Source organism: Megalobrama amblycephala, linkage group LG11, assembly GCF_018812025.1.
Source record: "Megalobrama amblycephala isolate DHTTF-2021 linkage group LG11, ASM1881202v1, whole genome shotgun sequence".
Taxonomy (NCBI): domain Eukaryota; kingdom Metazoa; phylum Chordata; class Actinopteri; order Cypriniformes; family Xenocyprididae; genus Megalobrama; species Megalobrama amblycephala.
The window spans coordinates 39,734,152-39,756,329 of NC_063054.1; positions in this window are offsets into that span (position 1 = coordinate 39,734,152).

Genomic DNA, 22,178 nt, shown 5'->3' on the forward strand with positions numbered 1-22,178 from the left:
TTATGACAGGATTATTACATCATTTACTATAAGAAATGCAGTCAGTTGCACTTTTTCTGTAAGTTGAATATTATATATATATATATATATATTTGTGCTACTTGATTGAGAAACTTATATGACTGCAGTCTTGCATGAATGTACATTATTGGAAACATATCTCAAAAGCACTATTAATATTTTTAGTGGTAAAACATTTGAATTCAAAAGAAAAAACCTTTAACCTGCTGTGCTAAAAATACTTTAGAGGAAGTGAAACTAATAAGTGGTTTCTGTCGCTAAGAGATATTTTCTCACATAACTATATATCACAGCATATTTACATGCTCATATCAGGTGGGCATAAGTTAGCCTACATTTTAAAACCTTTATGGCAACAATATAGCAAATTTTTATTTTGACTATGGCAACATTTTTATTAAAAAGTATTTATTTGCAAAGGGCAACATTTGTATTTTAAAACCTTTATTTTAATATGGAAACTTGACACCTCATTCTACAATATTTCTATGATTAAATCGCTGACTCCTCCCCCATCAGCCAATCACTGTGTGTTTACTCCATAGCAACGAGGTCAACCCCACCCTTACTCTTAGCTTAAGACTTCTCTCTTTTCCTTAGTAAAAGTTGGTCTCAGCAGCTTTGTGAATAGGTTTTAAGAGAAAACTCTTAGCTAAGAACTTTTACTGCTATTTAGGAGAACTCTTAGTGGTAAGATAAAATGTTTTGTGAATACAGTCCACATATGTAAATTTTAATCCTCCCAAAAAAAATGCTAAAAAATAAACATGTGAGTGCGTATTATAGACTAAATATAACATGTTACTGCCAGATAGTGCTGTTGCCACACTCTCTCCTATTGCGGTCTTTAATTTTGAAATTAGCTGATGATCAATAAAATGCAGCTCATATTTGTTGCTTTAAGTGACACATTTATGTGGCCAAGTGTAAATGGAATTGTTTTGATAAATCAGAAAGCCATTTGATCAGTAAAAACGCATGAAGTGACCAGGTGTAAACAGACCCAAAGAGAGCCTGGGTGGATGTCAAGATTTTCTGTTAATATTATAATATATGTTAAGTTCCCTTTCGAAGGGAACTCCACTCTGCGTTGAACAGAACGCATTGGGGAACCGTCACGTGTCCCAGGTGTCGAAAGCACTATCCAACAACTCCAATTGCTATTGGCCGGCGACAGCCTATGACGTCATACGGCGCGACCCGGATGTATAAAGGGAGCGCCTGGAGAGACAGTCACTATCTTTTTCGTCTTTCGGTCCTGTTCTGTCTAATTGCATCTATAACCAACTCCGGTAGGGTTTTTAATATATGCCTTACAAACGTTCATGAAATGTGTTTATCTGTGTCCCAGGGAAAAATTTGACACTTGATATACATATTTTTCTGGGCGTTTTCTGTCTGGAGAGGAGCACGCATACACAGTGCTTGAGGGCACTGCTGTGTGTTTTTCTGTTGTTTACGCTGTTCTCGTTTGTCACTCTTCCCGAGGGAAGAGCTGTCTGCATCTCTGCCTGTTGGTTCTGGCCCCTGTTTGTGCTGAGGCTTAACGGTGGCTGCAATCATAAGGCTCGCAGATGAGCTCGTTGGGAAGTTTGAGAAAGTTTTATTCTCTCTAACTTCCCCGGGGCGGGCGAGAACGAGTGGATGACGATGACGTTCGTGTATGACGTCATCGCGTCCGGCGGCGAGCGCTCCTCTGGCTGGTGTATGCGAGCTGCTGTGTGTTTGGGACGCGCTTCTCGGCGGGCTGCAGCTGCCAGGAGAGCGCGTTAGGAAAGGGGCCGCGCGCGGACGGCTCGACGAGCGGTTCCTTTCTGTCTATTAATATGGCAGCTTCCATACTTTCCATTCCTTTTTTGATCTCCGTGTTTGAGATCGGGAAGGCATGGAAAAACCCCTAGCCATTCAGTTTTGTATCTGAACCCAGACAGACGGGAGGGGGAGGAAGAGAGAGTGAGACGGGTGATCGATTGTAAACACTGTTGCGTTTGTAATCAATCCCCCAGCTATGGGTGATTTATATCTACCCTCTCCTCTTCTTCTTCCACCTCCTGTGTGTATGTATTTATATATATATGTATATATGTATGCTTATATACATGTTTGTATATAGATGTGTATATGTGTATATATGTATGGACATATATCATGCTCAGAATTCTTATGGTCAGACTGATGGCTGGGCCCATAGTCATTATTTCTATCAGCCCGCTGTTTCTGTTTGATAGTAAGAGGATCTTTTAGGCTTAAAAGAACCTTAGATTCCATCCTTTCATGTAAAAAAGGAGCATTAGGAGTTTTTGGTTTTTGAGCCGCAGGAGGGTCTATATTTTATTCATTTAAAATAAGACCTTATTTTCCTGTATAGGTTTCTGAGCATGTAGTCAAGAAAATTAGGGGATGGGCAGACTGAAGTTGATAGCACTCGTCACTTCAGTTAATATGTAAATGTTTAGGTCAGTCTTAATCGGCCGCCTGACATTGTTTGCTTGTGAGCTTCACTTTCTTTCTCTTATCCATGAGATTTGGAGGTGAAGCCCGGGCTTCACTAGGCTTGTGGCCCTGTAAGAAGGCCCGTAGCTTAGCGGCTAGGCTAGAGCTAGGTTAGGTGTGTTATTTACATAACCTTATGTATACTATCCCTTATTAGGTTGTATAGTTCCTAGTTCTGGCCTCCTCCCGAGGGAGTTGTTAGGCCATATGCCCATTATCCCCTATCTAAAATCTGTGCACGTTCAGGATAACACCTTTGAACAGTCAGGCCGGTGGCCGGCCCATGATGAAGCTTTTTCTGTAGGCCCGCCTTCTGGCTTGATAGTGAAAAGGTTCGTGAGGCTTTTGGAACCGGGGATATCATTCTTCTCCTTTGAAAGAACGAGGAAGGAATCTCTGGTCTTCGGTTTTCTCTCTGTATGTTTTGTCGTTCGACTATTTTTCAGTGTAGTTCGAACTGGCACTCATCACTTCAGTTTATGCGTTTGTGGCGGTCCTAACCGGCCGGCCAGCGTGATAGCTGTGATCTTTGCTGTATTTCTTATTTGAAATTTCGAGGTAGAGATCAGGCTTATTATAGCGCCTGTTATTTTGAATAGGCCTGTATGTTTTTGGCCAGGCTAGAACTAAGTGTATGTATGGTGTGTGTATAAATAATTCCCATATGTATTTTAGTTTTTGGCCTTCTCCTGAGGGAGTGGCTGAATTTTTTTTGCCCAGATTATCCCATTGCTTATGTAGGTGCAACGATGAGTGTAACAGCTAGGTTTTAGACTGCTTTGTTAGAGACCTGATGCTGTTTCTCAGGTGGTAGGCCCTTATCTTTGCGTAGATAAGTTTATGCTTTAATGTTGCTAGGCCCCACTCTCTAGAACATTCATGCCGAGAGAAAAAAAAAAAAAAATTTTCTTCCGAGCCACTTGATATTTTCAAGTTTGAGTTGACTATGCCAGCATTTTAGCTTTGTCCTCTAAGGCTTGGAACAGATTTGAGAATCTGTAGCAATGATTTTATTTTTTCTCTCTGTCAAATAGCATGTATTTCAAAGTTTCCTTTGAGTTCTAGACGTTTGCCCTACATTTGGTATGTGAGCTTGATATGCTGCCACAGGTTGGCACCCGCTTATGATAGTAGGCCTTCTTAAAAGTGGCCTCTATGTAAGTGTTTGGTGAATCCTTTCCCCAGTGTTACTGAGTGCATCACCTGTTGGATTGCATACTCAGGGTAGCTAGATCACTTTTTGAGAAAAGTTAGTATCTGTCAGCTCCCTTTCAGTTATCTGTTTATCAGCTATATTGCATATAACAGTGATTGTAGGCTAGACTGTTCAGCCTCCTTCTAGTTAGCAATAGTTTTATACTGCTGTGTAATAGATTTCAGTCTGCTCACATACTGTTTTTGGTTTTTACACTGCTTCAGGCCCTGCAGCATGTGGTTTGAGGTAGCAGGCTCAACTAGCCTCCCTTAAGCCATGTTGGTTGTGTATGGTTCCCTTTAGTCACAAAACTTAGGGTACTTTGCCTGTTTGGAAAGTGTAGCCTAGCACAGGTAGCAGTTAGCTTCCCATAGTTAATTGGGTTAGAGCTGGTTCCCTGTAGCTTGGTTCCCTGGAAATTCACGAACTGAAGCCACGTGTCATTGAATCGGCAGGCCCCTTCAGGCCTCCTTTTTAGTTTACATGTTGGCACAGATTGTGTTTTTCTGTGCGGCTCTGGATGAGATGTCAGTAGTGAAACCTTACTGAGGTTTGGTTTAACCTATTGTTGCCTCTGAGTCGATGATTCTAGTTGAGCTAAGAGCCACCTAGCGCTTAGGTTGGATCTTTGTGCTCCTGGAAACGGCCACGAGACTTACGCCGTGTGTCCTGAAGGATGCTAAGCCTGCGGGCCGCCCTTTTTGGATGCACTAGTGTTTGTTTAGGTGTATTTCTCTCTGAGAACTATTTCTATACACTTTCGTTGGCCAGGGGCCCAAGTGGTAGATTCAACCCCCTCTTTTGCGGGCTGTTTACCAGGCTTGGGACCTAAACACTGCCACGAGCTGATGCCACGTGTCTGTTGAGGTTATAGGCCTTCCAGGCCTTCCTTAATAGGTGTTGGCGTACGTTGTACTCCTCTTGCTTAAAGAGTAAAAGGTGCTTTTACTGAGTACACTGCTCGTCAGATTGTGTTGGGTGGATTATCATAAGAGCACTGTGCAGCTTTCTATTGCTGCCATGGAAGTTGTCTGTCTGCCGCCGGCTTAGACAGATGTTCAGAATGGCTTTACCAGAAACAGGCCTCTTTCTGAAATTTACTTCTGTCTTTATGTATATAGAACTGTTGTCATGTTGTAGCCCCTCTCGGGCCTCCATGAGTATGTGCTCTTGGCATAGTCTACCTGTTAGGTGAGCTCTGCGCTTCCCCTTGGGGTTTGTAATAGTGCTTAGCTCCCTAAGCTGATTATGATGGTTCGGCCTTGATCAGGCCCTGTCTTAAGCGTCAGCCCCAGGCTGGTTTGTGCTCCCCTTTTCAGGGTTTTCAGCGCACAGCCTCCTCAGTGCGTTAATTAAGCACTGGGTAGATCCTAGGTTGAGCGGATTATCTCCCCTCGATATGAGGGTTCATAGCACTCAGCTGAGTTCTGCTCTCCAGGATGCCCGTCTCTACGCGTGGGTCTGAGCTGGTTTCTGCCTTTCTGCTGTCACTCTTACCTACTATCTTCCTGAAGAATGCGTTTTAGAGGCTCTGTATTCAGACAGGGTTGGCCTGAACTGAGTCTGTTCCCTGAGAAGACCAGGTCGGCCTCCCTGGTGGCAATGAGGGTGACCTTGCTCCCCTCATGAGTGACTGGCCGAGGTTCCCTTTGGTTCCTTGGCCACATTCCCTTAAAGGAACCACTTTTCTCACAAGAAAATTGGGTTCTAGACGCCTTAGCGTTTCTCTAGGCTCTATTTGTTAAAAGAGAAAGGTAGAAGCCTGTGGGAAGGTTAGCTTGGGCTGTTGGCCAAAGGGAATGCTGTCACTGACAGCCTGGTGTGACCCGAGGGGGAGTTGCTGGGCAGTTTGAGAACTGCCTTGAGGTCTTTGCCTCAGCCATATTTTTTGGCAGGCACTCCCCTCCAGCATGGCGGCGTGGGTATATCATTCCCCAATGCGTTCTGTTCAACGCAGAGTGGAGTTCCCTTCGAAAGGGAACGTCTCAGGTTACGTATGTAACCATAGTTCCCTGAGAACAGGGAACGAGACTCTGCGTTCCTTTGCCATGCTTCAGGTTGCCTGCCTTCAGAACAGTCCCTCAAGACGATAAGATAGTGACTGTCTCTCCAGGCGCTCCCTTTATACATCCGGGTCGCGCCGTATGACGTCATAGGCTGTCGCCGGCCAATAGCAATTGGAGTTGTTGGATAGTGCTTTCGACACCTGGGACACGTGACGGTTCCCCAATGCGTTCTGTTCAACGCAGAGTCTCGTTCCCTGTTCTCAGGGAACTATGGTTACATACGTAACCTGAGACGTTTTGTGGTGTGTTATTTTTATTCAAATGCCTGATTGCACATAATTAACTTCATTCTGTGTCAGCCTCATTGAATTAATAAAGTTCAAAACTTTTCTTGAAGCCTTCTTTAGTGTTGCATATTTTAACCTTTAGATGCACTAATATCAGATCAATTTTGTTCTGCATTTCTGACCAACTAGAGCAAGAATACACGAACATTGCAGCCAGTTTATGCAATGGAAGAACAGTCTTTAACCACAATTAAGGGTGACACTTTATTTTGATGGTCCGCTTAAGACATTCTACTGAAGTATCTTTGCAACTACATGTCAACTAGATGCACAAAAATGCATCCATCCATCATAAATATAATGCAATATAATACAGGGGGTTAATAAAGGCCTTCTTAAGTGAAGTGATGGGTTTTTTTAAGAAAAATATCCGTATTTAAAACTTTATTAACTAGTTAATTAGCTTTTAACTTGTGGTTGATTTATGGTTATGATTGATCATTATATATTTTATATTATATATTTCACCCATAATCCAAGCTAATTCGTTACACTGTACAACAACATTAAGTGTAATTTAATTTGTATGTTTAATAAAGATACATTGTTCTACAATTCATATTGTAGAGAAAGTGGTAAAAAGTTTAAATTATATTAATATCAAAGGGTTAACTTACAAGATGAAGGGGGAAAGAAAGAAGAAAAAAACAACTTTGATCTGTATCCTTCACCAAAACATTTTTTATATAAGCAGACAGGAAATGACTGCTCAGTGCGGTCACAGTGGTGTAGTTCATGTTCAGCTAATAAAAGCATCAGTACACAGCAGCGTCCACACGAGCAACTCACACAATGAACTCCAAAAGACCGAAAATCTACAAGAGGACTCACGGCAATAGTAGCACTGAGATACAAGAACTGGACAGAGAAGATGGTGAGGAGATGATCACTGATGCCAACAGAGACACAAAGAATCGTCATGACGTCAGGACAGAGACAGAGAACTCAGACACCGCCATATATCAAACACTTCAACACTCAGGTACTAAGATTTCATTACAGTAACATAACATTCAATTCAAATGAGTGTTTGAGAAATATTTATCTTCATATCTGTAATTTACAGGAAATGTTTGTGTGAGGATCAGAAGCTCCAGAGAAGCTCCAGTGTGTTTGGTGCTGCTGTGTGTTCTTCTGCTGACTGCAGTCATAGTGATGGCCATCAAACTCACTAAAACGGTTGATGAGTTTTACATCAAGTACAAAAACATCACAGAAGAGATAAATGAGTTAAGAAAAAGAAAAACAATCCTGGAAAAGAATACTAAAAATTTATCAATTTATAATGAAACCCTGAATACAGAAAAATTGACATTACAGAAGGAGATGAAAGAACTGAGGCAACAGCTACATAAAATGGGTAAAAAAACAACAACATTACACTAAAACTACACAACTATTCAGTATTTAAAGAATATAGTATGTATGTTTTGGGTTACCTGTTATAAATAAGTTGTGTCAGTCAGTGTGGAAGGAAAGAGCTAATTGTTGTACTGGTTGTTCTTACAGATGGATGGAGTTGCTATCAATCCAGTCTTTACTTCATCTCCACTGAGAAGAAGAACTGGACTGAGAGCAGACGATACTGTACAGACAGAGGAGCAGATCTGATCATCATAAACAACAGAGAGGAACAAGTGAGTGAAAGAGAAAGTTTGTTTGTGACCATACCTAAGTTTGGAGCAACAAAGCTACGTTCACACTGAGGATGCTCAATTTCTGATTTATGGCTCAGATCCAATGTTTTTGTAGAGTTGTTCACATTGAAGTTTTAAATTTGGCCAATATCGGATTCCAGTGTGAACAGATCATGGTCCTGGACTGACCCGCATGCGCAAAAGAATGATAAAAAAAGACATCACGCAGCACACTGTCATACGGAAGTAAACATGGAGGACATTAAAGCAAGTGATTTCACTTATTTATTTTTAGTGTGCTATAGTGTGATTTATAGTGTGAAAAAAAGAGGAGGATGCAATAAAAGAGATAAAAGAGAAATTTATAGTAGGAGTCCTCGTGTTTTGCTTGTATATAGAGCTGTCACTGTAATACTTATTAGTTCTGACACATCATTGTCCTTCCACGTCGTGTATGTAAAACCCTTTGAAAGTGACTCCCATGAGTGCTGAATTGTGACGAATGTTGCTCTAGAGTGATGTAAAAGTCACATGAATTCTGATTTGACTGTTCAAACCGAGGTCGCACTGCAAAACATCTGATCTGTACCGGATTTAGTACCACATATGAAAGTCAGAATTGAACAGATCAGATTCCATGTGGTTTGTGCTGTTCACACTGTCATGACAAAAACAGATCTGAGTCACATGTGAGCAAAAAGATCTGATTTGGGCTACATTTGCCTGCAGTCTGAACATAACCAAAGTCTGACAACACCTTCCTTTGTGGAAAGAGTATGTGAGCGACGTGACATTTGTCTGAACTGTACGTCTTTGTTAGATAACAGTAATGTTATTTGTTGCTTTAAGTATGTTTCTTCATTCATCAGGAGTATTTAAAACAAGTTCCAGGTGGCACTGATGTCTGGATTGGTCTGACTGACAGTGATGTGGAGAACACATGGAAATGGGTTGATGGCACCAACATGACCTCTGGGTGAGAAATCACTCCTGTAAAACTACATCCACCAAACTCGGCACAGACCCACAGTCTGTCAATCTATCTATATTCCAGCCCTTTTATAATCTATCAATACAAAACCACCATAGCAACCAAGTACAAACATCCTGGAAATGCCTAAGCAACCACATAGCATGCCTTGGTAACTGATCAGAACACTTTAGACACTGTTGCAATCATAAAGTACACTGTAGCAACCATATACAACCACCCAAAACAACAACCACTTGATCAACTGCCTACAGTCATTCTGTACATCTGTGTGACTGTACAGCCATTAAACAAGCTTTTAAAATGCTTTTAAACATTAAGACAAAATTAAAGTTAGTCTTGACAAACTTTATCTCACAGTCAGTATCATATCGCACAGAAAGAAGCACTGAACATGTAATGCTGATCTGTTGATGCAGGTTCTGGGCGTCTGGACAGCCCAACATGGGAAAGAGGAAAACTGTGCTGTGCTGAATCCATTAGGGTGGTATGGTTATCCATGTGATAATGTTTTTAAATGGATATGTGAGAGAAAAAAAGCACCTTAAAATAAAATCTGTAATGTGATGGCTAATAGAAAGCAGGTAAAAAAAAAAAAGTTACACTTGTATTTGAAAAAAATAATAGTTGTACTTTTTTGTAAGCTATAAGTCCTACTGTAATAAATCATCATTATTAAATTAAGCAAATTAATTTGTGTTTCTTTTATATTATATTGTTACATGTGTGCAGCTTCTCTGCAGTTTTGTCATGTTAATATGTCACTCAAAAAAAAAGTGTCTCCAATATCTCAATACCACTGATATCAAAAGCAGAACTACCAAACGATGAGCTCCAACACACATCAGATCAAGAGTCTGCAGCCTCACACAGATTCTTGATTTTAAATCTAGGCTAACGGCATAAATCTGGCTAATATTCACTTCCTAAACAACAAAAAGCATTTCCTATGATGCTGAGGAGACGGTAGAAATTTAGGGAATATTTGGTCTTTATTTCCACAGACATGAACTGAAACCTGTGTACATCTGAGCACTTAACAACAGCATCAGTCTGCTTTCAACCAATAATATATAAGTTTCTCAATCAAGTAGCACAAAATTTGTCTGGCTAATGTGTAAAGACAAATTTGTTGACTCCACTAAAGCTCACAAGATGACGAGATTGTGAAATTCATGTCAATTTTTTCAGCTCAACTTCACAGATTTTGTTATGTTGGTAATATAATTTGTAATTATATAAAAAGAGAGCATTCAAAGGCAGAATATTTAAATCATTACTTTTTAATGGATTTGTTAGAAGACTTGATCAGTTCTAGTTTCCTACAGCTAAAATATGCCCCAAAGTTACTCTGGAACACTGTGAGACATTTTGACCATAGTGGTTTCGAGTTTCGACAGCATAAGTGTAGGAGCAGAAGCTCAGAGCAGTACAGTCCCAGAACAGACACAGAACAACATTCACCATCTGAATAATTTCAATACATTATTAAAAGTTATCAAAAAAGTTGCCTTTTTTTTCATCTTAACAGGATATCACGTGTTCATGACCACAGTTGCAAAAACACTTCAGAGCAGTGCGGTTCACTTAAAGCAACATCATGACTTTTTCATAATTACTGCAGCTTCAGATCCTGACAACATGTTTCATAGCAAGGCTTGAAATTGTGACCATTTTGGTTGTGCATGCACCTGAAATGTATTCTGTGCAACCTAAATTTATTTGGAAGCATTTGTGCAAGTGAAAATAATTGTTGAGTTGTGACCTGTTTTCATTTCTCTACAAAACGTTTGCTAATTATTGCACAGTATGTGACTGCTGTGAGCTGATACAGTGACCGGTCCAATGTTCTATCCAAATGTAACATAACCAGTGTTGGGGGTAACGCATTACAAGTAACTTGAGTTACGTAATCAGATTACTTTTTCAAGTAACTAGTAAAGTAACACATTACTTTTTCAATTTACAACAAAATATCTTAGTTACTTTTTCAAATAAGTAACGCAAGTTAGTTTTTCCACTTTTTTTTCGACTGACAGATCTCCTGTCCCCATATTGAGAGAAATAAAGTGTTGTGTGCGCTGTGTGAACATGATGGTCATTGTAGTTTTAGACTAAATGTGAACATGCATTTACTCATCTCACTTGCAAAAAAACATTCAGTATTCCTCAAAATGAATAAAAACAGTGAAATGCAATCTCTGAATTTTTGCACACCTGTAATAATAAACTATATTAAATTACACAAATATACTTTATGTATTTAATCTCAATTATTAACCAATGTCTTTGCTGCTGACCTTCAATATACCTAATTCAACCATACTAATAAGCAAAAAATACTTTAGATTAGATTTAGATCAAAGAACTAGAACTCTCTTCTCCTGTATCATATTTTTCTTTAATCCAGAACAGCAGCACGGCTGAAGGGTGTGTTTGAGCTGCACCCTGTACTGTACAGGTGTAAATATGCATTTCCTTCAGCCTGAGGCTTATTCATTTCACTTTTGGTGTGAAAGGGCCTTTTTGCCAAAAACAGAATTTTTTTGTTGTTATTAAAAAACAAACAAGCAAGCCCAGCCCCAGTGAGAAAAAGTAACGCAAAAGTAATGTAACACATTACTTTTCATAAAAAGTAACAAAGTAATGCAATTAGTTACTTTTTTAGGGAGTAACGCAATATTGTAGTGCATTACTTTTAAAAGCAACTTTCCCCAACACTGTACATAACCGATTAAAATTCATTTTTACATTCTTAGCTTTAATGCAGATTTAAGATATTAGCAATCAATCACTCCCTTTCTTTGAGCTCCTTTATCATGTTGAATGATGAAAAGAACACAGAGACATTTATTTTGTTAAGACAAAGTAACTGTGGATCCACCAGCAAAGGAAAGAATGGCTGAAAGACTCTGAGTGGCTCCGCTATGAAAATTCAATTCAATCTTTGTGTACAGGTCTTTGGTCCAATAAGTAATACTTCAGTCTTATCTGAATTTAATAGAAAAAAATTACTAGTCATCCAATGTTTTAATTCTTTAACACACTCTGTCAGATTGGATAATTAAGAGATTTCATCTGGTCGTGATGAAATATATAACTGAGTATCATCGGCATAGCAGTGGAAACTAATTCCATGTTTTCTTATAATCTTGCAGAGTGGCAGCATGTAGATTGAAAACAGCAGAGGGCCTAACACAGATCCTTGCGGCACTCCATAGTTTACTATTGTGATCTTAGATTTTTCCCCGTTTAAATAGACAAAATTGTGTCGGTCTGATAGGTACGACCTAAACCACTGTAATGCCTGTCCCTGAATACCAGTGTAATTTTGTAGTCGATCTACGAGTATTTTATGATCTATAGTGTCGAACGCAGCACTGAGATCAAGTAACGCTAGTATTGAGACACAGCCTTGGTCAGAAGCTAGAAGTAAGTCGTTTGTAATTTTAACAAGTGCAATTTCTGTGCTATGATGAGATCTGAATCCTGACTGAAATTTTTCATAGATAGCGTTTTTTTGCAAGAAGGAGCACAATTGGACCGACACCACTTTTTCTAGTATTTTAGACATAAATGGAAGATTTGAAATGGGTCTGTAATTTGCTAATACGTTTGGATCTAATTGTGGTTTCTTAATGAGAGGCTTAATAACTGCTAGCTTGAACGGTCGTGGGACATGACCTAGAGATAAAGACGAGTTGATAATATTGAGAAGAGGCTCTTCTGCTACAGGTAACAATTCTCTCAGTAGTTTAGTGGGTATTGGATCTAATAAACATGTTGTTGGTTTAGACGCAGTGATAAGTTTATTTAGCTCTTCCTGTCCTATAGTTGTAAAGCACTGCAACTGTTCTTGAGGGGCAGTAATCAAAGCTGAATCATAAAACTCTGTTAAAGGTTGTACAATTACAATTGTATTTCTGATACTTTCGATTTTCTCAGTAAAGAAATTCATAAAGTCATCACTACTAAACTGTAATGAAATGTTTTGTTCTGGTGATGTCTGTTTATTTGTTAATCTAGCCACTGTACTAAACAAGAACCGTGGATTGTTTTGGTTATTTTCTATGAGTTTGCGGAGATGCTCGGCCCTGGCTGTTTTTAGAGTCTTTCTATAGCGGGACGAGCTGTCTTTCCATGCGATTCTGAAGACCTCTAAACGAGTTTGTCTCCATTTGCGTTCTAGATTGCGAGTTTCTTTTTTGATAGCGCGAGTAATACTGTTGTACCAAGGTACAGTATTTTTCTCTCTAACCTTTTTTAATCTCATCGGTGCAACAGTATCTAATGTACTAGTGAAAATGGTGCACATGCTGCTAGTCATTTTCTCGAGATCATTTGTGTGTTTAGGTACGATGAGCAGCTGAGACAGATCAGGCATGTTATTTGTGAATTTATCTATAGTTGTCGGGAGAATTGTTCTGCCTAGTCGATATCGCGGTGCAATTTGACAAATATCATCAGTATGCAGTACGCATGTTACAAGGTAGTGATCAGAGACGTCATCACTTTGCGGTAGAATTTCTATATCGGTTGGATTGATTCCATGTGATATAATTAAATCTAGTGTATGATTGAAACGGTGAGTGGGTCCAGTGACATTTTGTTTGACCCCAAATGAGTTTAGTAAATCAGTAAACGCAGCCCCTAACGTATCATTTGTAGGGATGCACGATATTGGATTTTGGCCGATATTCGATATGCCGATATTTTCAAAATAATTTTGGCCGATGCCGATACCGATATATATATACAAATTTTTCGCCTGATATATTTAAACTTTAATTTTACTGAAGAGAAATCCATGTATCTCTTCTGTACTGATTCTACCATAAATGTATTATTTTACAAATGTAGACAGACATTCACACCTGAAAAACAGGTCAATTATTTCACTTGGAGAATAAATGATATGCCAGTGCAACATTTTATTTTTAAGTTTAGACTTTGAAACTTCAGTCCTTAAGAGTAAAATAAATACAAATAAATTTTCAAATATTTTTTTACATCTTTTCCTACTGGAACAGGTCTACCAAATGCTCCCCCAACATAGTGGTTAACATGACATTGTACTGAAACTTACAGAAAACACTTCAAGTGCACAAAACAAGCAGCTGTAGTCCAGACCTCCACTTCAGTCCTGAGGACCCACTTTAAAGTATAAGTCAAACTTAAAACCAAGCTCCACATATTATCTTGTGAGCCACAAAAAATAAAATAAAAATACAAGGACATCTTATCCTTTACTTGAACTTGAGTGGTGCAAACCTTTTCAGTCCAACTAACTAGGGTGACAACTTCGGCTGACCGGTAGGCTTCTGTTCAGCTATTTTTTTAATACCAGAGGTAGGTTTTTCTTAAGAAAAATGAGCATCTCTGCCTTTTCACCGTCCATTCGATTTCTCTTTTCATCCATCACATCAGAGGCAACGCTAAAAAGCCGTTCACTGTCAACGCTTGTGCAAGGCGCACACAGGTACTTGCGTGCAGCAAGAGCGAGGGCAGGGAAACGGGCCTGGTTGCACTTCCAGTACTCCAATGGACTGTGGCTCCTGGGAATTGTGGGTTCGGCCAGGTATGAGATGACCTATGAAGTAACAGAATACCAAAATATTACTTACGGATATATATATATATATATTTTTTTTTTACTTTATGCTTTAGGCATCAACAGAGCTCTAACGTTTTTTTCCAGAAATCAAATGATTTATTAGTTGCACGTTTATTATTACTACCGTACACATAGCGAATTATGATAATAAATAGGCGATTATCTATGTTATGACATTGCAGAATAATAATAGCGAAAGTCGCATCATTAATTAGGATGCTTTCGGTCCAAAAGTGATTTTTTTTTTTTTTTTAATAATAACCTACATTTGTGCATGTTTTATGCTTACCTGTGACGCTGACGCGGTCTTGTCTTGCTCCTCAAACATGACATTCTCCTCCAGAATTTCGTCATACATATCCAGCAGTGATCCTGTTCGGGTCCTCTTCTCTGGTGGATCCTCTGTGCTGGCATCTGCACTGCCGCTCATGTCATCCAAAACTTTGAGCAACAGGTCGCGAGCACTCCTCTTTTTTTCCTCGTCAAAGTACCGGTCTTTGTAGCGGGCATCAAGCATGGTTGCAACAGAATAAAGTGCCTCACAATGCACACCGTTGAAGCGATGATTGACGGCTTCCAGCAGGGTAGTTTTGGTAGTCTGCACTCCTCTGTCCGTGTCACTCGGCCGGCCAAGCAGTCGTGTCAGTGCCACAACCGCGGGGATCACATCAGCAGCAGAAGCCTCTGCAGAACTTATATCTCTGGTCAGCTGCTCAAAGGGGGCGAGAAGTGTGATCATATTTTCTATAATTCCCCACTGATTTGCCGTCAAAGTTGCAGGAAGCTCGAAATCAGCGGCATAAGCACCTAGTGCCCTTTTCTGCTCGACCAAGCTTCGCATCATATAAAATGTCGAATTCCATCTGGTAGCGATATCTTGTTGAAGTCGTTTTACCGACATTCCGAGCTCTTTCTGTACATCCGCCAGTCGACTGTATGCCAGCTGGGAGTGTTTGAAATGTCCAATTATTCTCCTTCCCACGGCCACAACATCCGCCACGCTGCGCTGAGACAGGACACCGTCATTCACCGCCAGTTGCAGTGAGTGTGCCATGCACGGTAGACTTGTCACACCAAACTCCATCATAGCTTTAGCCATGTTACGGGCATTGTCACGTAGCACGACATGCACTCGTTCTCTTTCTATTTTCCATTTCCCAAACATACTTTCAAATGCGGACGCAATTGCAGCTGCTGTGTGAGAACCGGAGCATTCCTGTGAGTGTAGGACAGCTTTTTTAAGGGTGAAATCTTCATCTATCCACTGGGCAGTGAGGCTCAACATGCTTACAGGACTCACGCTTGATGTCCAAATGTCCGTGGTGAAGCTAATGTGACACGCGCCGGCAAGGAGCTTTTCAATTTGACTGAGGACAACACTCTGGAGTTCAGGTAAGGCCACGTCAGAAAAATAGCGCCGGCTAGGCATAGCATACCGCGGCTCTAGGTGCATCATTAGCCTCCTGAAGCCAACATCTTCCACCACGCTAAACGGCTGGTTATCAAGAGCAATAAATTCAATTATTTTGTCGTTAAGATCTTTTACCTTTGGGTGGTCGCTGCTGTATTTTCTAGCTTTGTCAAAGGACTGAAGTAGAGGCTGCTGATGGGTTTTTGCCGGCATTTTTTCCTTCTTACTTTTTAAAAAGTCTTGGTGCTGCTCAGGATGACGGCTCTTAAGATGTGTAATCATATTTGTAGTGTTGAAAGACTGTTGTTTTACGCCTCCTCGCATCACTTGTGCTTTACAAATATTGCAAATAGCAACTTTGTTATCTGTTTGACAGATCTCGAAATGCCTCCACACAGCTGACATGTTGTAAGTTTAAGTTTTTGGCGCTCAAGCTACGTTCACGGTCGTCGCGCGCGCACATGAAACACGCCCCCCTATCGGTTTGGCTCATCGGCAAAAATATTCATATCGGCCGATGCCGATGATGGTCATTTTAAGCTTTTATCGGCCGATACCGATGTTGTGCCGATATTATTGTGCATCCCTAATCATTTGTATTGTCAACATGAATGTTAAAATCTCCAACAATCAGCGCTTTATCGACGTTGACCAATAGGTCTGAGAGAAAGTCTGAAAAATCTTTTAGGAAATCAGCATAAGGCCCTGGAGGTCTATAAACGGTAGCTAAAGCAAGAGATAGTAGCGACTTTTTACTTATATCTGAGAGTGTAATATTTAGCATAAGAATTTCAAATGAATTAAACCTATAGTTTGTTCTCTGAGTAACATTAAGATTACCTCTATAGATTGTTGCAACACCACCGCCACGGCCAATCAGACGGCATTTATTTTTATAACAGTAGCCAGGTGGACAAGACTCATTAAGACCGAAATAATCATTTGGCCATTTAAGCCATGTTTCAGTAAGGCAAATTAAATCAAGACTATTATCTGTGATCATTTAATTTATAATAACCGCTTTAGGTGTCAGTGATCTAATGTTTAGTAGCACTAGCTTTAGAAATTGTTTTTGTTCAGTAATTTTGCGAATTTCTGGTTTGATCACGATCAGATTTTTTCTAGATCCTTTATTTTTATTGTTAGACCTCACTATTCGGGGAATAGACACAGTTTCTATAGACTGTACTACACTCACATTTCTATCAATTAAGTGGGCAGAACACAGACTGTGATTTGAGGTTTGACTTACTAGTCAAACGGTGCGAAGCGTCTTGGAGATGTTCTCCGACAGAAGATCAGCTCCGATTCTGCTGGGGTGCAGGCCATCAGCACGGAAGAGCCTAGGACGCTCCCAGAAAAGATTCCAATTATTTATAAAGAGCAGCTTCTGTTCATTACACCAAAACATCAACCATTCATTTAAAACAAATAATCTACTGAACCTTTCATGTCCTCGTCGGTACGTCGGAAGTGGTCCGGACACGATGATCCTCGTCGTGGGCAATGTGGCTGGTACCGTCTCGATCAGGCTCCTGAAGTCCTGCTTCAGCACCTCCGTCTGCCGCAGCCTGGTGTCGTTCACCCCCACGTGCAGCACTACAGCTCCGATGGTCTCAGCACCGTTGAGGATCGCGGGAACCTGCGCAGCGACATCGAGAACACGAGCACCAGGAAAACAGTGACTGCGCACCTTACCTTTGGCTGTGGTAGCGTGGACGTGGCGGACGATGGAGTCTCCGATGACCACGGCGTCGTGTTCCGCCTCGCGAAGAGGGGAGAAGCGGTTCCGTGTCGAGACCTCGAAGATCAGGGGCGGCGGAGGAGGAGAGGTCCTGGTCCGAGGCCTGGCTCACGTCTTCCGCTGCTGAAGCACCCAAGGTCCCTGGTGAGACGGCGCCGGAGTGAACGAGGGCTGGGGTGAACGCGTTCTGGGAGCTCGGGCCCTGTGCAGAGAAACACATGGCATAGAGGAAGCAGGAGTGCCCGCCTCCTGCTCCTCTCAGCTCCTCCTCCCCGATCACTGGTGGGACCTTTCTGCAATGGCTTGCATGCACCCACGTCGCTCTCTCAGCTACCTTGACGGCGGTGTGTGTCGTCAGAAGCACGACAAAAGGTTTGGGTTTTTCGCCTTCCAGCTCTTCCTCCTCAGGTCCCTTATCACCACGTAATCTCCTGGCTTGATGTTGTGCAAGGGAGTCTCAGCCGGTTTCCCCTGAGCAGCTTTCACCTGCACGCAGACATCAGACAACAGAGAAGACATTTCTTTGCAGTAATTCAGCATATTGTGCTCACACAATTCTGTGGATGGCAGCTATTGTTTACCCCCTTCCATTCCCATGAATGACGGTCATCCAAAAACAATTTCAAATGGGCTCAGATTTACTCTGGTTCTTTTTTCTCATTCAACCACTGTAAAATCCTTTGTGAGCCACATGTCTTTCATCTGCCCTACCATAGCCCCTTTGCCTCCATGGTCTCACCCATGGAGGCATTTATCATAATCTGAAAAAAATGTCGGGGTAAACAAGGCTTGCCATCCACGCTCATCCACACATCATTCTCAAGTTTGCAGCCACAACGTCTCCACAGGTTCTTCTCCGCTACTGTAGCAAACGCCTGCATACTCTGTAAAAAAGTCAAAGCATTTGTGTTAGTTTCAGATAATAAAATTCATTCTGGTTTCTTTGACTGCTTTGCTGCCGCGGCCTTCGCAGCCATATCTGCTCTTGCGTTTCCTGTTGAAATGAAATCTTTGTTGTTAGTATGCGCTGCGCATTCACAGATAGCAAGTTGTTTTGGCAAGACAATTGCATCTAGAAGAGTAGACACAAGAGAAACATTTAGAATTGGCCGGCCATCAGATTTCAAAAAAATTTCTATGTTTCCATAAGGCCCCAAAATCATTCTCAACCCCGAACGCGTATCACGAATCTGTGTAAATCGTTACACTTTTACCCTCCATAAGCTTGCATGCTTCTGCCAGGGCTACGAGCTCCGCCGCTTGAGCTAAAAAATTTGATGGCAGTGTGCCAGATGTCAATGTTTCGAATTCAGTGGTCACCGCATAATCAACTTTGTTCAGGCCTGTCTGTGGATCTCTGAACGCAGAGCCATCCACAAACAGCATATGCTCACTGTTTTCGAGCAGTGTGTCCGAAAGGTCAGGGCGCGGGGTACACATCTGTTCGAGTGCAGTCAAACAGCAGTGATGTTCCTCCCCATCCTCCTCTCAGCCATCGTGCTGTTGACAAATGTGATGTCCAGCATGCGGAACCATTAATGTCACATCAAAATACCCCACGAATTCTCTAGAGGCCATCAAAGCCTGTTCAGCAGCTGCCACGGCCCTCAGACAGTGCGGCAGGCCTGCTGCTACTGGATCTAATTTGCCAGAGAAATAACCCACTGGTCACATTCTGTCCCCATGTAGCTGCAAAAGAACAGAAGAGATGAACCCATTTTTTTTTTTTTTTATTAATTATCACCAGTTCGCACCCTTTAATCAGTCCCACATCATACTTGTGTTTTGCCCACAACTCATCAGGCACTTCTGCCAGCACAGAGTGTATGTCCAAAGCACAAGTATTTGTCAAACAGTCATTTTCATGTGTGTGTTTGTCAATGGCGGTTAAAATCTGCTTCACCTCAATTTCATGTTTGCAATCAGATTTAAGAGCCCTCAATTTCTCACTGTACTCTAAAGTCTCATCTCCCAGTCATCTGTTTCAACACAGTGCTTCACAAACACTCCAATGTCACCCCAGGTCTGTTTTTTTTTTTTTAATTGATGTGTGCGGCACACACTCTCCTGCTATCAAATAAAGAGAAAACTGTTTTTCTGATAAGCCTACTGAAATCGTACACATTTTCTCAGTCCAAAGTATTTGATCAAGTTTCAAAGTGTATTCCTTTTGTTCAAACCATTGTTTTTCATAAAACTGATCTCGTTCTGTTGCGACATGTGACATGCAATGCAAATTGTCAGGCATCATAAAATCTGTACCAAATGACGGTGTTCTATTTTTCCCCAGTTCACAGATTGTTTTTGCCCACTCAGTTTCGGTTATGTGCCATCTGTAAACCCATTTTGGTTCTGTTTTCAAATACATTTGCTCACCCTCTCTCACTACAATGCCTGAGGGATCTGCAACCATTACCAAATTTAATTTGCACAATAAGGCCCAATCCCAATTTTATTTTATACCCCTTCCCCTTGCCCCTTGAAACAGAGTGTCAAGGGGTAGGGCTGAAAATATTCCCCTAAGAAATGGGACACCACTACTAGACCGTTACACGTCATCATAAGTCATCGCTAGCTCCTACGTCATAGATGCGCCGATGTTTATCACACAAGATGCCATCGATAGCTGTAGTGATCTCTGTTGCTTGGGCGACAGCTATTTTTACTATTAGTGCACATATCTCACAGTAATCAGGCACAAGCAACATAAACGTTTAACAGATGACTCAATCCCAAAGTTGTTTTGCTGTGTATTTCGATTTCAAGAAACGCTGCTGGTTTTCTGCACGAAAACGTATGAGCCTGCGTGTTTCCTCAGGAGTCCCTACATACAACACTGATGAATAAGCACGCAAACTGAATGCACTTTTTGATTATATCATGTAACATACACGTATTTATGGACGTAACCACAACAAAACAATACATTAATCAGGCATGCGGCAAAAAGACAAGTTAGCTGCCACCGGATTTGAATTTATGTTGTCAAATCAACGCGGGTTTAAATAAAATATAAAAAAATATGTTGTGGAACTATCATAAAGTAAAAAACATTAGCGAACTTTTTTCATAGCGATTTTAACATCTTTTTTCGGAGAACATAACCGTATACATGAACTCAAGATTAAAGGCAACATAAAACAAGTGATTATTTATTACTAAAATACTGTTTACCGTAAGAAAATACTTACATTTATTGGTCTCTCTGCTCACTCGGTCGGCCATGTTGGAAATTTATCATACCCCTTCGTCTGAAGTGTGGTGCCGAAAAATCTTCGTTTGAAGGGCTACCTGGCCCTTCCCCCTACCCCTTCCCCTCCAACCAAATGAGAATTGGGACACCCCTACCCCTTCACGTGAACGCGCGAAACGAAGGGGAAAGGGGAAGGGGAAGGGGAAGGGGAAAGGGAAAGGGGAAGGGGTAAGGGGTAAGGGGTAAGGCGTAGAATTGGGATTGGGCCTAAATCTCGGTCCAGTTTTTTGAAGTTAAAAGAAAATGCATGCTTCAGCATGTGGCCCCCTTCCGTCTCACACTTTAGTTCCACAGTGAACCGTTCTGTTATATAATATCCTGATACAGACAAAGAACCATGCGTTTTGTTTGTTAGCGCTGGTTCACATGGCAAGTCACATGATCGCAAAACAGATCGGGTCGCCCCTTAGTCTACCAAAAATTAAATCATTGTACCTTCACCAAGCAGGGGATATGTTTTAAAAAAATCCCTTACTGCTATACATAATCAAACATTTGTCAAAATCTTCTCTGTTAGTTTCATAAACACACAAAGAGGTGCAAGCTTTTTTTCTTTCTTTCTTTTTTTTTTTTTTTTTTTCTTATTGTGGAGAGCATTATTAGTGCATGTGTTCAGGTATGGGTGTGTGTGTGTGTGTGTGTGTGATATTAGTAAATGTGTACTTCCCTTTGCGGCGTTTTTGCACCCTTGGCCGTGGTCCACCCGATCTCCTCCTGCTTTCCGCATCCTTTTTCTCAGTAAGCCTTTCGCAGTTCAGGGCAGTTCATTGCTCAATGTCCGTCCATTTTGTACTTCCTGCATCTCATTCACTCACGAACAATGTGGTCGCCAGCTCCACACAGATAACAGCCATTTTTGTCTGAATTGTGTCCCCCTTTGTTCCCGCTGAATCGTCCATTTCCCCTTCCCTCTTCGTTCGAACTGAATCTTTGCGGTCTTTCCACGGCTGCCAACTGCAATTCTTTTATTATTGGCCTTTCCTTCTTTGCCCTCAGCTCATCTTCCACGTGCAAGGCATGTTTCATGATGGTGCTCACTCGTTCTTCAGTCCATTCCATATAGCTGTGTTTCACGGCTTGGGAAATCTCAGGTCTCAGTCCATTCAAAAGGCTATTCGCCCAAATAACTTTCTCTTTCTCCTTCCGGACGGCAGTGTTTCTTTGCCCCGGAAGCTTTCAGCTGCGCATGCTCCTCCTTCTGTTGACTATTTCAGCTGTGCGTGCTCCCTCTTCTCTCAGCTCAGCGGCGCATGCTCCCCGTCTCTCTGCTGGGGAGCTGGAGTTGGTTTGGCTGGTAGAATTTGTTGGTTCGGTGGGAACGGAGAGCAGTCGAGATCGGAGTCCACTTTCAGGCCTTGGAGCTCCACATTGGGATAAAATGTGTAGCTCGGCGGTGTTTCATGTGGAAAAGCACAAGCATAAGATGTGTTAGTAATAGTAATCTCATTCTGTGGAGGCGCAGTTGC